At 33.7% G+C, this 13,750-nt stretch overlaps 1 protein-coding gene across 1 annotated transcript in view; it reads right to left on the bottom strand.

The window, feature by feature from the left end:
- The window catches only part of SLC15A5 (solute carrier family 15 member 5), a 162,592-nt gene that overhangs the window by 118,622 nt on the left and 30,220 nt on the right, over positions 1–13,750 (bottom strand). The gene's annotated exons all lie outside the window — the stretch shown is intronic.

The following is a 13,750-nucleotide window of genomic DNA, read 5'->3' as shown; positions in this document are numbered from 1 at the left end:
AAACTGCCTTACATATAATTGGAAAAAATAAAATCCTATTAAGAGGATTGGAAAACCCCAAAAATTCCTACAGGCAAAGATTCAAAGGAGAAGAAGAATTGGTCTGAAGACAAAATTCTTGAAAGAGATCAAAAAGGATTTTAAAAATCATAGAGGTGGAAGAAAAATTGGAAAAAATGAAAGTTATGCAAGAGATAATCAATATCCTGGGAAAAGGAAGTACACAAAGTGACTTAAGAAAATAATTTTAAAAATTAAATTGCCAAATGGGAAAAAATTCAAATGAAGGAAAATTAAGCATTAGAATTGGCAAATTGGAAAAAGGAGGTATAAAAGCTAATTGAAGAAAATAATTACTTAATAATTAGAATAGAGCTAATGGAAGCTTATGACTCTATGTATGAGTCATCAAAAATCCAAGAAAATCAAATGAATGGAAAAAAAAATAGAAGAAAATGTAAAATACCTCATTGGAAAAATAATTGACGTGTAAAATACATCCAAGGAAGAGAATTTAAGAATTGTTAAACTACTTCAAAGCCATGATCAAAAAACTAGGATATTCAGAATTTTCCAAGAAAATTTCAAGGAAAACTCCCCTTTTAGCCCAAAATCAGAGGTTGAAAAAGTGATAGAAAGAATGCACTGACCATCTCCTGAAAAAGATACTAAGGTGACAATCCTGAGAAATAATATAGACAAATTCTAGAGCTCCCAGGTCAAAAGGAAAATACTACAAAAAGCCAGAAAGAAACATTTCAATCAACAAGGAGTTTCTGTCAGAATCACACAAGTATTAAAAGCTTTTTCATTAAAGGATAGAAAAGCTTGGACTAGGATTTCCCAGAAGACAAAAGAGATTGGATTACAACTAAAATCAACTACCCAGCAAAACTGAGTAGAGTCTTTCAGGGAAAATGATAAATTTTCTTTCTTTCTTTCTTTCTTTTTTTTTTTTTTTTTTGGAAATGACACATTTTCAAAGAAATATGGAACTTTCAAACTTTTCTCATGAAAAGACCAGAGTTGAACAGAAAATTTCATCTAATACAAGACTCAAAATAAACATAAAAAGGTAAACAGGGAAAAACACATGTATATTTTATTCAATAAGGTTAAACTTATTACATTCCTACATAGAAGATGATATTTGTAAATATTCAGAATTTTATCTCTATTGGGGTTATTCTAAGTATTACATAGACAGACAGTATGGATCTAAGTTGACTTTGATATGATATAAAAAATTGAAAGGATGAGAAAAAAAATTTTAAAGGAAGAAGAGAAAAGGTGGAGGCTAAATATATCACATAAATAAGTGCAAAAGATCTATTACAGCAGAGGGAAAAAAGGGAGGAGTGAACATTATTTGAACCTTATTTTCATTGGATTAGATTAAAAGGAAATAGCATACACACTCTGGGTATAAAAATTTACCATATAAGGAAGTGTGGTAATGACAAAAAAGAAGGGCAGAAGTAGAAGGAGAAAGGGGAGAGAAAAATGGGGGAGTATGATTAAAGGGAGGTGTTGGATAGAAACATAATATTGGTGAGGAGGGACTGTGTGAAAGGATAAAGAAAAATACAAAACAGGATAGAGGAAAGAATAGAGTAATCATAACTGTCAATTTGAATGAGAAGAACTCCTATAAAATGGAAGCAGACAGCAGAGAAGATTAAAAATCCTACAAAATGTTGTTTATAAGAAAAAAAAAATGGAAGCAGATATACACAAATTAAAGATAAAAGGCTAGAGCATAACATATTACAGTTCAGCTGAAGTATGAAGGCAAGATAACAATCATGATTCCAAACACTGCAAAAGTAAAAATAGATCTAATTAAAAGAGATAAGGCAGGAAACTATATCTTGCTAAAGGTACCATAGAAAATAAAGTAGTATTAAACATATGTGCACCAAATGGCACAGCATCCAAATGTTTAGAGAAGTTAAGTGCAGGAAGAAATAGAAAAACTATATTCAACCTCCCCTCTCAGAACTAAATGAAACCAATCACAAAACAAGTAAGAAAAAAGTTAAAGAGGTAAGTAGAATTTTAGAAAAGTTAGATATGATAGTCTTCTGGAGAAAACTGAATGAAGATAGAAAGGAATATACCTTTTTCTCAATGGCAAATGGCACCTACACAAAAATTGGCCTTATATTAGGAATAAAAACTTCATTATCAAATGCAGAAAAACTGAAATATTCAATGTATAATTTTCCAGATCATGATGTAATAAAAATTACATTCAATAAAAGAACATGGAAAGATAGATTAAGATTAATTGGAAACTAAATAATCTAATACTAAAGAATGAGTGAGTCTAATAACAAATCAGAGAAACAATCAATAATTTCATCCAAGAGAATGACAACAATGAGATAACATACCAAAACTCATGGAATGTAGCCAAAGCAGTTTTTAGGGGAAATTTTATATCTTTAAATGTATTTTTAAAAGAGCAGATCAATGAAGTGGGAATTCAAATTAAAAAGCTAGGAAAAACATCAAATTCAAACCCCTCCAATTAAATACCAAATTGGAAATTCTGAAAATTAAAGAAGAGATTAATAAAACTAAAAGTATAAAAACTATTGAGCTAAGAAATAAAACTAAGAACTGGTGTCATGAAAAAAAAAAAACACCCAATAAAACAGAAAGGTTTTCATTAATTTGATTTAAAAAGAGAAAAAAAAAAGGAAATCAAATTACCTGCATCAAAAGTGAAAAGTGTGAATTCACTACTAATGAAGAGGGAATTAAAGCAATAATTAGGAGCTCTTTTGCCCAACTGTATGCCAATGAGTCTAAGTGAAATGGATAAATATTTACATAAAATATAAACTTCCCAGATTAATAGAAAATAAAAATAAAATACACATTTCATTCCATTTTAGAAAAAGAAATTGAACAAGTCATGAATGCACTTCCTAAGAAAATATCTCAAGGGACAAATAGATTTATAAGTGAATTCTACCAAACTTCTAAAGAAGAATTAATTCCAAGATTTTATAAATTATGTAAAAAGAGTGGAGTCTTAACAATTTCTTTTATGACACAAATATGGTGCTGATAACTAAACTTGGAAGAATCAAAACAGAGAAAGAAAATTATAGATCAATTTCCCTCATGAATATCGATATAAAAATTTAAATAGAATATTAGCTAACACATTACAGCAATTTATCACTATAATTATATACTATGATCAGATGGAACTTATATCAGGAATGCAGGGCTGATTCAATATTAGGAAAACTATTGGCAAAATTGACCATATCAACAGAAAAACCAAAATAAATCATATGATTATTTCAATAAATACAGAACAAGCTTTTGACAAAATACAGCATCCATTATTATTAAAATATTAGACAGCATAGGAATACATGAATTTTTCCTTAAAATGATCAATAGCTCCCATCTAAAACTATCAGCAATCATTGTATGTAATAAGATAAGCAATAAGCATTCCTAATAAGAATTAGAGTGAAACAAGCATGCCCCTTATCACTATCCTATTATTCAATATTGTACTTGAAATGTTAGCTTTAGCAAGAAGAACATCAAAAGAAATTGAATGAGTTAGAATAGGTAAGAAGGAAAGAAAACTATCCCTTTTTTTTTTGCAGATGATATCATGGTATACTTAGAGAATTATAGAGCACCAACTAAAAAAAGTACTTGAAAATATTAACAACTTTATTATAGTTACAGGATGTAAAGTAATTACACAGAAGTCACTGACATTTCTAAATATTACCAACAAAGTCCAGCAGCAAGTGTTAGAAAGAGAAATTCCATTTAAAATAAATGTAGATGATACAAACAAGACAAACTCAAGAACTGTATGAACACAATTACAAAACACTTTTCACATAATTAAAGTCAGTTCTAAACAATGAAAAAATCAATTGTTCATGCTCATAAACCAATATAACAAAAATGACAATTTTATCTAAATTATTTTACTTATTCAGTGCCATATGAATCAAACTACCAAAAACTGTTAGGATTCTTACAAGGTGCTAAGTCAGTTATCTAATTTAGTATGGTACTTAACAGTTCTCTAGTTCACTAATGTACTTAGTACTTATTGGAGTTCTACAAGATTCACACCTTTAAGAGCATATATAGGGAGGAGCTCCCACAAACCTACAGAAGCCCACAAGCTCACAAGCCCACTCTCGGAGGCAGAGTCAGATTCATTCCATTTTCCACCTTTGTACTGGCTGGAGGCTTTGGATTCAGAGGGAGCTAGAGGCAGAAGCTGGAAGAGACAAAGGACTAGCAGCAAGAGCGCTTGGAACCAAGGAGAGAGAGAGAGGCCTCAAAGAAAGCTAACCTGGTTATTTTGAAGGAGACAATAAAGGATATGGACTTTAAGAAAGGATATGGCTGCAAATGAAGGCTGCTTTCATCAGCCTCCCAAGAAACCTGTTCCCAGAGAACTTTGCATTTTAGAGAAGAGAACATTACATTTATAATATTTTATGAAACTAAAAAAATAACAAAATTAATCTGGGAGAACAAAGGTAAAAAATATCAAGAGAATTAATTTTTTTTTTTAAATGGAAAGGACCATGACATAGTCATTCCAGATCAAAAACTATGCTATAAAGCAGCAATCTTCAAAACCATTTGATACTAGCTAAGAAATAGAATAAAGGATCAGTGGAATATATGTTGAGTATTCAAGACACTGTAGTCAATGACTACAGTAATCTACTGTTTGATAAATTCAAAGAATTTAGCTTCATGATTCTATGATCTGTTGTTTCACCCACCCACCCCGTTTTTGTTTTTTTGTTTGTTTGTTTTGTTTTGTTTTGTTTGTAATTTGGATTAATTTGACTTACCTAGGCTCACACAGCTAGGAAGTATTAAATGTCTAAGACTGTATTTAAACTCAGGTTCTCCTGATTTCAGGGCCAGTGCTTTATCCACTGCACCATATAGCTGCCCCAGACTCCAGTTTGTGGGATAAGAATTAACTATTTGACCAAAAACTGATAAGAAAATGGGAAATAATATAATAGAAACTAGGCATAGACCAACATGTCACCACTTATATCAAGATAAGTCCAAACTGGATCTATGATTTAGACATAAAGAGTGACACTATAAACAAATTAGGAGAACAAGAAATAGTTTGCCTGTTAGATCTATGGGAAAGGGAAGAATTTGTTACCAAATAGGAGATAGAGAACATTATGAAATGCAAAATAGATAATTTTGCAATAAAACAGTTTTTGCACAAACAAAATCAGTGCAACCAAAGAAAGCAGAAAGCTGAGAAACAATTTTTACAACCAGTATTTCTGATAAAGGCCTCATTTCTAAAATATACAGAGAAATTAATCAAATTTCTAAATATGATTCTAAATTTCCCAATTGATAGTCAAAAGATATGAATAGGAAGTTATCAGATGAAGAAATTAAAGCTGTCTATAGTCATATGAAAAATTGCTCTACATCAATGTTGATTAGATAAATGCAAATCAAAACAACTCTGAGGTACAATTTTATACCTTTCATATTGGCTAATGTGACAGAAAAATAAAATGATAAATGTTGAAAGGAATGTGGGAAAATTAGAACAATAATGCATTGCTGGTAGAATTGTGAACTTATACAATTATTTTGGAGAACATTTTGCAACTATGCCCAAAGGGCTATAAATGTGGGCAAACCCTTTGATACAACAATATTACTCCTAGTTCTGAATCCCAAAGACATCATAAAAAGGGGGAAACAATTCACGTGTACAAAAATATTTAAAACAACTCTTTTCTTTTTGGTGGCGAAGAATTGGAAATTGAGGTGATGTCTATCAGTTGGGAAATGGGAGAACAAGTTGTGGTATATGAGTATAATGGAATACAGTTGTGCTAGAAGAAATAATAGGCAGGCAGATTTCAGAAAAACCTAAAAAGATTTGCATGAACTGATGCTGAGTGAAGTGAGCTTCAGGAGAACATTGTATACAGTAATAGAAACATGAACATAATATGAACAAGGTTGATTCACGTAAGGTCTTCTCAGTAATACAATGATCAAAGACAATTCCATAAGACTTATGATGGAAAATGCTATTCATATCCAAAGAGAGAATTATTAAGTTTTTCCCTTTTGTTTTGAGTCTTCTTTTATAACATGACTAATGTGAAATATGTTTAACATGATTATACAAGCATAACCTCTATCAGAATGCTAGCTGTTTTAGGGAAGTTGGAGGAGATAGAGAGAGATACATTTCAAATTTAAAATCTTATGAAAATGAATTTTGAAAACTTTTATATGTAAATGGGAAGGGAGTAATCTAACAGTATTATGGGCACTTAGTATTCTATTATTTTTTGTTGATTAGTTGATGAGAAATTTGGGATGTTATATGGAGTTGTTTAAGAGTTAGTTTGGGAAATTAGAAATCTTTTACTGTAATTCTGTTAGAAAAGGAATATTTGAACTCATTGAAGCAATACAAAGTGGGAATTTTATGAAGTTTCTGGATGAAGTCCCTAGGCAGCCTCAGGACATTCTTTAATGCTGCTGCAATTTGCACATTTGAGTGGTGACTACAGGAAGTAGCACTGAACTGGAAATCTTACCATATTTCTTTTAAGCTTTTGGAAGTAATTTCATTCAAAAGTAAGAAATGTTCAGAAAATTTAAGAAGACATTTTGTGATTATTCAATGTACTATATCTTCTTGTAAATTTTAATTTTTTTAAAGATGGTCAAGGAAACACTTTTAATTCTTTTTCAATTTTATTAATCTCACCTTTTATTTTTAGAATTTCAAGTTTCATGTTTGTCTGGGGGTTTTTAATTTGTTCCTTTTCTAGCATTTTTAGTTGTAAGCTCAATTCGTTGACCCTCTCTTTCTCTATTTTATGCAAGTAGGCCTCTAGAGATATAAAACTTCCCCTTATTACTGCTTTGGCTGTATCCCACACATTTTAGTATGATGTCTCATTATTGTCATTTTCTTGGGTGAAATTATTAATTATGTCTATGATTTGCTGTTTCACCCAATCATTCTTTAGTATAAGATTATTTAGTTTCCAATTATTTTTGGTCTGTTTTCCCCTGGCTTTTTATTGAATGTAATTTTCATTGCATTGTGGTCTGAAAAGGATACATTTACTATTTCTGCCTTACTGCATTTGATTTTGAGGATTTTATGTCCTAGTATATGATCAATTTTTGTATAGGTTCCATGAACTGCTGAGAAGAAAGTGTACTCTTTTCTGTCTCCATTTAGCTTTCACCAAAGATCTATCATATCAAACTTTTCTAGTATTCTATGTACTTCTTTGACTTCTTTCTTATTTGTTTTGTGGTTTGATTTATCTAATTCTGACAGTGCAAGGTTGAGGTCTCCCACTATTATAGTTTTGCTGTGTATATCTTCTTGCAGCTCTCTTAATTTCTCTTTTAAGAATTTAGATGCTGCACCACTTGGTGCGTGTATGTTTAATATTGATACTTCTTCATTATCTATGCTACCCTTTAGCAAGATATAATGCCCTTCCTTATCTCTTTTAATTAGATCAATTTTTGTTTTTGCTTGATCTGAAATGAGGATGGCTACTCCTGCTTTTTTGGCTTCACCTGAAGCATAGTAGATTCTGCTCCACCCTTTTACTTTTATTCTGAAGGTACCACCCAGTTTCAGGTGTGTTTCCTGTAAACAACATATAGTAGGATTCTGGCTTTTAATCCAGTCTGCTAACTGCTTCCTCTTTATGGGGGAGTTTGCCACATTCACATTTATGGTTAGAATGACTAATTCTATATTGCTTGCCATCCTGTAACCCCTGCTTATGCTTTTCTCCTTTCCTTCCCTCTTACCCCCCCTCAGTATTAAACTTGTGAGCACCCCTTACTTTTCACAGCCCTCCCTTTTTAGTATCCCTCCCCCATCTTAAAGTTTCTCCTCCTATTTTATCCCTTTTCCTCACAATTTCTGTATTCCCTTCCCCTTAGCTTACTCCTTCCCACCCACTTTTCAATGAAGGGGAAGAAGTTTCACCATAAATCACATATGTCAATTGATACACACTAGGTTCATCCTCCTTCTTTCTTTCTCTCAGATATAATAGGTTATCTTTGCCTCTTCATGAGATATAGTACTACCTCTTTACCCTTTTTTATGATATAATTTCCTTTCCACCTCTGGTTTCTAGGATAAATTATACATGTGTTATTTACATATCTTTATGGCAGAAATATAGTTCTCAAGATTTCTTTTTACCTTTTTAGAAATCTCTTGAGTTCTGTATTTGAAGATCAAACATTTTGTGTAGATCTGTTTTTTTCATCGAGAATAGATAGAATTCATTTATTTTGTTAAATGTCCATCTTCTTCCCTGGAAAAGGATGCTCATTTTTTTCTGGGTAAGTTATTCTTGGTTGCATACCAAGTTCCTTAGCCTTTTGGAATATCATATTCCAGGCCCTTCGTTCCTTTAATGTGGATGCTGCTAGATCCTGGGTTATCCTTATTGTGGCTCCTCCATATCTGAATTGCTTTTTTCTAGCAGCTTCCAATATTTTTTTCCTTCATCTGATGGTTCTTGAACTTGGCCACTATATTTCTTGGTGTTTTGATTTTAGGTTCCCTTTCAGTAGGTAATTGATGAATTTTTTCAATGTCTATTTTACCCTCTGTTTCTAAAACGTCTGGGCAGTTCTCTTTGATAATTTCCTGGAAAATAGTGTCCAGGCTCTTTTTTTCCTCACATTTTTCAGGGAGTCCGATTATTCTCAAATTGTCTCTCCTGGATGTGTTTTCCACATTTGTTGTCTTTCCAATAAGGTACTTGACATTCTTTTCAATTGTTTCATTTTTCTGGTTTTGCTTGACTACTTTTTGGTTTCTCTTTGAGTCATTCATTTCTACTTGTTGGAGCCTAATTTTCAATGATGTATTTTCTTCGGTCACATTTTTTATATCTTTTTGTAATTGTCCAATTGAGTTTTTAAGTGAGTTTTTTTCTTCTATGGAATTTTTTTCCATTTCATCCATTTTATTTTTTAGAGAGCTGTTTTCTTTTTCCAACTCACTAATTTTATTTCTCAGTGATTTGTTTTCTTTATCCACTCTGTTTTTAAATGCATGGGATAACTTCTTCAGACTCTCTTGCCAAGCTTCCCTTTCCTTTTCCCATTTCTCTTCTAGCTCTCTTGTGAGAGCCTTTTTGATTTCCTCTATGAGAGTCTTGTGTATTGAGGAACAGATCACATCCCCCTTAAGGGATTCCTCTGGAGACAATCTGCTTTTAGTCTCTCGGGGTTTGAAGTCTGCTCTCTTTCCATACAGAAGCTGTCAATGGTTAGAGTCCTTTTAAATTTTTTGTTCATTTTGTCAGAGGGGAATCGAAGAAAACAAATTTACAAGAGAAACAATTGGTCTGTTTCTGGGCAGGGCATGGGGCTGGACGGTGTTACCAGGCTTTCTCTGCAGACTGTGGAAGACAGCAGCGAGGCACTAGCAGGACAGTGATGGCTGTGCTGCATCTGTGCTCTGAGGCTATGAGGCTCTAAGAACTCATTGAGTCACTCCAGGTTGGGGTGGGGGTGGCCAGCTCCTGAGAGATACTAGCTTTCTGGGGTTTTATTTTTTACCTTCGGTGTTTATACCTTCTCTGCTGATCCTGGCTTGCTGCCAAGACTGAACATAAACACTGGGGTAAAAGTCGTTTTGCAGAAACGGAAGAGATCACACCCCTCCCCCCTCCAGTCTGAGCTGTGTGAGCTGCCTGCCTCACTCTGGCTGCCTGCCCTCAGTCTGCGCCCAGTCTGTTTGTTCCCTCCCTGGAAAAGACATAGACCTTCTCTGGTGAATTTCAAGGATGTCTTCTGTTGGTGATTATTTGTGGGTTTCTTTTCTAGTCAAGCATTAATTCTGAGGCTTGTCATGAAGTAAATTCTGAGAGAAAATGCGGAGCTCAAGCAGCTGTTTGCCTCCTCTCCACCTTCTTGGCCAGAAGTCCTGAAGTCCAATTCTTTTTCTTTTTAAAGAACTATCAGGGATAAAATTCTCAGAAGATGGTGGAGTAGATTGGTAAATTTCAAGGTCCCCCAATTTCCTCCCCAGATACAACAAATATGAGCCTCGTGGTGAACATGGACTGGTGAAAAATCAAGAAAACTTGGAGCAGAAAATGGTCCTCCTGATAAAACCTGAAAAGATCTGAAGAAAGACCCAGGCTAAGAATTAATCTGCCTGAAGTGCAAATATGCCCTGCAAAAAGATAAAGTGGGAGCCCTCCGGCTAGTTCAGTGTGGCTGGAGCCTCAGCAGGAATCACAGAGATTTTCACCTCCTGGACTGTTTGTCCAGTCAGGATGAAGGGGGAGTGAAACTGTGTACCCTTTAAAATTATCACTCTGAAACTGTGTTCCTTTTTGATTTTGGAGTCTTAGGCCCTCCTTGAAAAGCTTATCTACCCAGATAAGTTGTGTCATTATTCAATTAGAAATCTTGTTCAAAAAGCACCCCATTGATCTTTTGGGGATTCCAGACCCTTTTAAATTTCAACTGGAGACCTGGGCTGCATATCAATAAGCATCTAAGCCTAGGGACTTTGGCTTTCTTTTCAACCTGAAATTTGAGTCTCAAGATTCCTTTTTAAAGGGAAATTTCTGAACCCATTCTTTGCAGAAGATCCAAAGCATCTAGGACCCTGCCTGCTGAGAAGGCATTCTTTTCTCAGTGCCAGCCTCCATTTCCCTAATAGGATTTTGCCATTAAGGAAGTCAGTCTCTTAGCAAAACTGGCTTCCTATCCAACAATAAACTTCCATTTTTGCCAATTAATATTTTGAGTTCATGAATTCTTTCATGAAGAACCTGCATTGACTAAAAGGGGAATTCTACAACTCTCTGATTGTCACTAACCTTATCAAGGGTCTGATTCCAGGAGGACTCTGTGAACCTCACCTGATTGAAAATGCCAGGCACAGCTATGTTGCAGAATTGGGACTTTGCTCAAGATAGAACCAGCACCTGGTGAGTGCAGAGGCAGTAGGGCAGGGAAGCTGCTGGCTGCAGGCACTTACTTGCTGGATGGTGGAGTGCTTGGTTTAGGGTTCTTGGTCAGAGGGGAGAACTGAAGGGAAGCTTGAGATACCATCTCCCCACCCCATGATTAGAAGGACTTACATTAATATTCTTACTAAAAAGAAAAATGAAATGGCAAAGAAGAAAGAATCCTACCATTTCAAACATATTATGGGAGCAGGAAGGACAGAGGGGGGAGGTGTTCATCTTCTGAGGAGAACACTTTAGTAAAAACAAAAACAAAAACAGCTTCTACTCTAAAGAGTAACATAAAATGGCTCTTTGCCAAGAGATAATTTATAGAACTCAAAAATCAAATAAGATATTGAGAAAGAACTACAAAAATAAAAAAAATAAAAACCATGCAAGAAAAATAAGAAGATTATGAAAAAAAAGTTTATCAACTAGAAAAGGTGATATAGAGTCTCAAAGATGAAAATAATTCTTTGAAAATTAGAACTGGGTAAGGGGAAGCCAGTGAAGCTATAATAGACCAAAAAAAGAAAAACAAATGATAAAGAATGAGAAAATTGAACAGAATCTGAAACATAAGAAAAAGACAAATCTGCAGAACAGATCAAGAAGAGAAAATAAAAGAATAATTGGACTGCTGAAAGTTGTGATCAAAAAGAGAACCTTGACACAATAATGCAGAAAATAATCCAAGAAAATTGTGTTGGAGTGATAGAATAAGAGGGGAAAGTAGAAATAGAAAAAATCCACAGATCACCATATCAAAGAGATCCTTTGTGGAAAATACACAGGAATATTATTGCCAAATTTTAAAACCCACAGATCAAAGAGAAAATTTTGCAGGAAACAAAAAACAAAACCAATTCAAATAAGCTGGAGCTACAATTACAATCGTATAAGATATTTCAGCAGTACAATAAAAGACCACAGGTCCTGGAATCATATCTACAGACAATCAAAAAACTAGGCCTGTTACCAAAATATCATATCTAGAAAAATTATTTTTAATTTTAAATGAGAAAAAATGCACTTTCAACAAACTTGCAGATTTTTCAGGATTTTCTATCAACCAAATCTGAACTTAACAGAAAATTTAAAATATAAGTGCTAATATCAAAGATCAATTTTAAAGAATTCAATATGAACACACTGTTCAAACATGAACAAATTATGGTTTTTTTCCTACACAGAAAATGTATGCTATATGTTTAAAATTCACATCAACAATACAATAGATAGAAAAAAGATTGACAAGAGTTCAGGTAAAAATAATAATTATGTTATACCAATGAGATACAGAATAAGAATGGATACAGAGGCATTAGAGGGAGAAGATTCTGAAAACCTATTCACATCTGGATTGGGTTCAATAGGCAACACTACATATATACCATGAAAAGCATAACATCTGCCAAAATCTGTAAAAAAATAAGAAAGTTTGATAGATGAATGGGGAAGCAGAGGGTGAAAGGAAGAAGACAAGGCAGGGATTGTTGAGTGGGGGGAGGTTAAGACATAGCAAGGCAAATTCTGGAGCAGAATTTAATTAAAAATCAACAGGCTTAGAAAAGATACATGTGTGTATGTGTATGTATACATAAATATACCTTTTTTAAATTCTAGCTGGCTTGGGGGTGGTGGGAAGAATGAAAGAGGGAAAACGAGTAAAGTAAAAAAGATGCACATTAGAGAACCAAAGAACAATTTACAAGGAAGTAAAGAAAAAATGGACATTCATGAATATAATTTCTTCTACTAATATATATTAGTAGAAGAAATTATATTCACGAATATATATATGTACTTTCTTGATCTAGTAATTTGTTGTTACATATTTTGAATCCTTCCTGATGTTCTGCTAAGCACATGATAATGCTTTCTTTTGTTTTGCTTTATTTTATTTTGTATAACTTTTCTATTTTCTTACTCTGCTTTTTCAAATAAAATAATTTTTAAAAAGACCTATCAATAAAGGAAAAAGAATTTACAGTTTGTCCTAACCAGAGTAAAAAGAATATACAAACATGAAGGAAAGAGTGGGAGAAATAGATATTTAATGCACCTCATATACATAACCACACTAAGAGTTTGGTGCAGAATTACTTTAAGCTCAAAAGAGAAACAGATAAATAAACTATGAAGAGGAATAATTTCAGAAGGAAAACCACCTGAAAAGTATACTGATCATAAAAGATGGATTAAAAAAAGAGATGAGAGTTTAAGAAAAGAGATCAGTCTGGGTGTGGTGAAGAAAAGAACAGAAGAGTAGGCACATATGATTTTAATTATTTATTACTAGTGTTGGTCAAATTCTGTGCGTTTTGGTCAAGCTTCTTATATAATGTTCACTTGGGATATGAGTTTATGGGTCTTCGTCCCTCCTTCCTTACCTCTTTCCCTCCTTTCCTTCCCTCCTTTCCTCCCTCTCTCCCTTCCTTCCTTCCTTCCTTCCTTCCTTCCTTCCTTCCTTCCTTCCTTCCTTCCTTCCTTCCTTCCTTCCTTCCTTCCTTCCTTCCTTCCTTCCTTCTTTTCTTTCTTTTCCTTCCTCCCTCCCTTTTTCCTCCCTTCCTCCATTTTCCCTCCTTCCTACTTCTCTTCCTTCTTTCCTTCTTCCTTCCCTCCCTCCCTTGCTTCCTTCCTCCCTCTTTCCCTCTCTCTTTACCGTCCTCCTTTCTTTCTTCCTCCCACCTCCTTCCTTTTCT

This window comes from Sminthopsis crassicaudata, chromosome 5 (assembly GCF_048593235.1).
Source record: "Sminthopsis crassicaudata isolate SCR6 chromosome 5, ASM4859323v1, whole genome shotgun sequence".
Taxonomy (NCBI): domain Eukaryota; kingdom Metazoa; phylum Chordata; class Mammalia; order Dasyuromorphia; family Dasyuridae; genus Sminthopsis; species Sminthopsis crassicaudata.
This window is presented reverse-complemented; position numbering and strand designations above follow the sequence as displayed.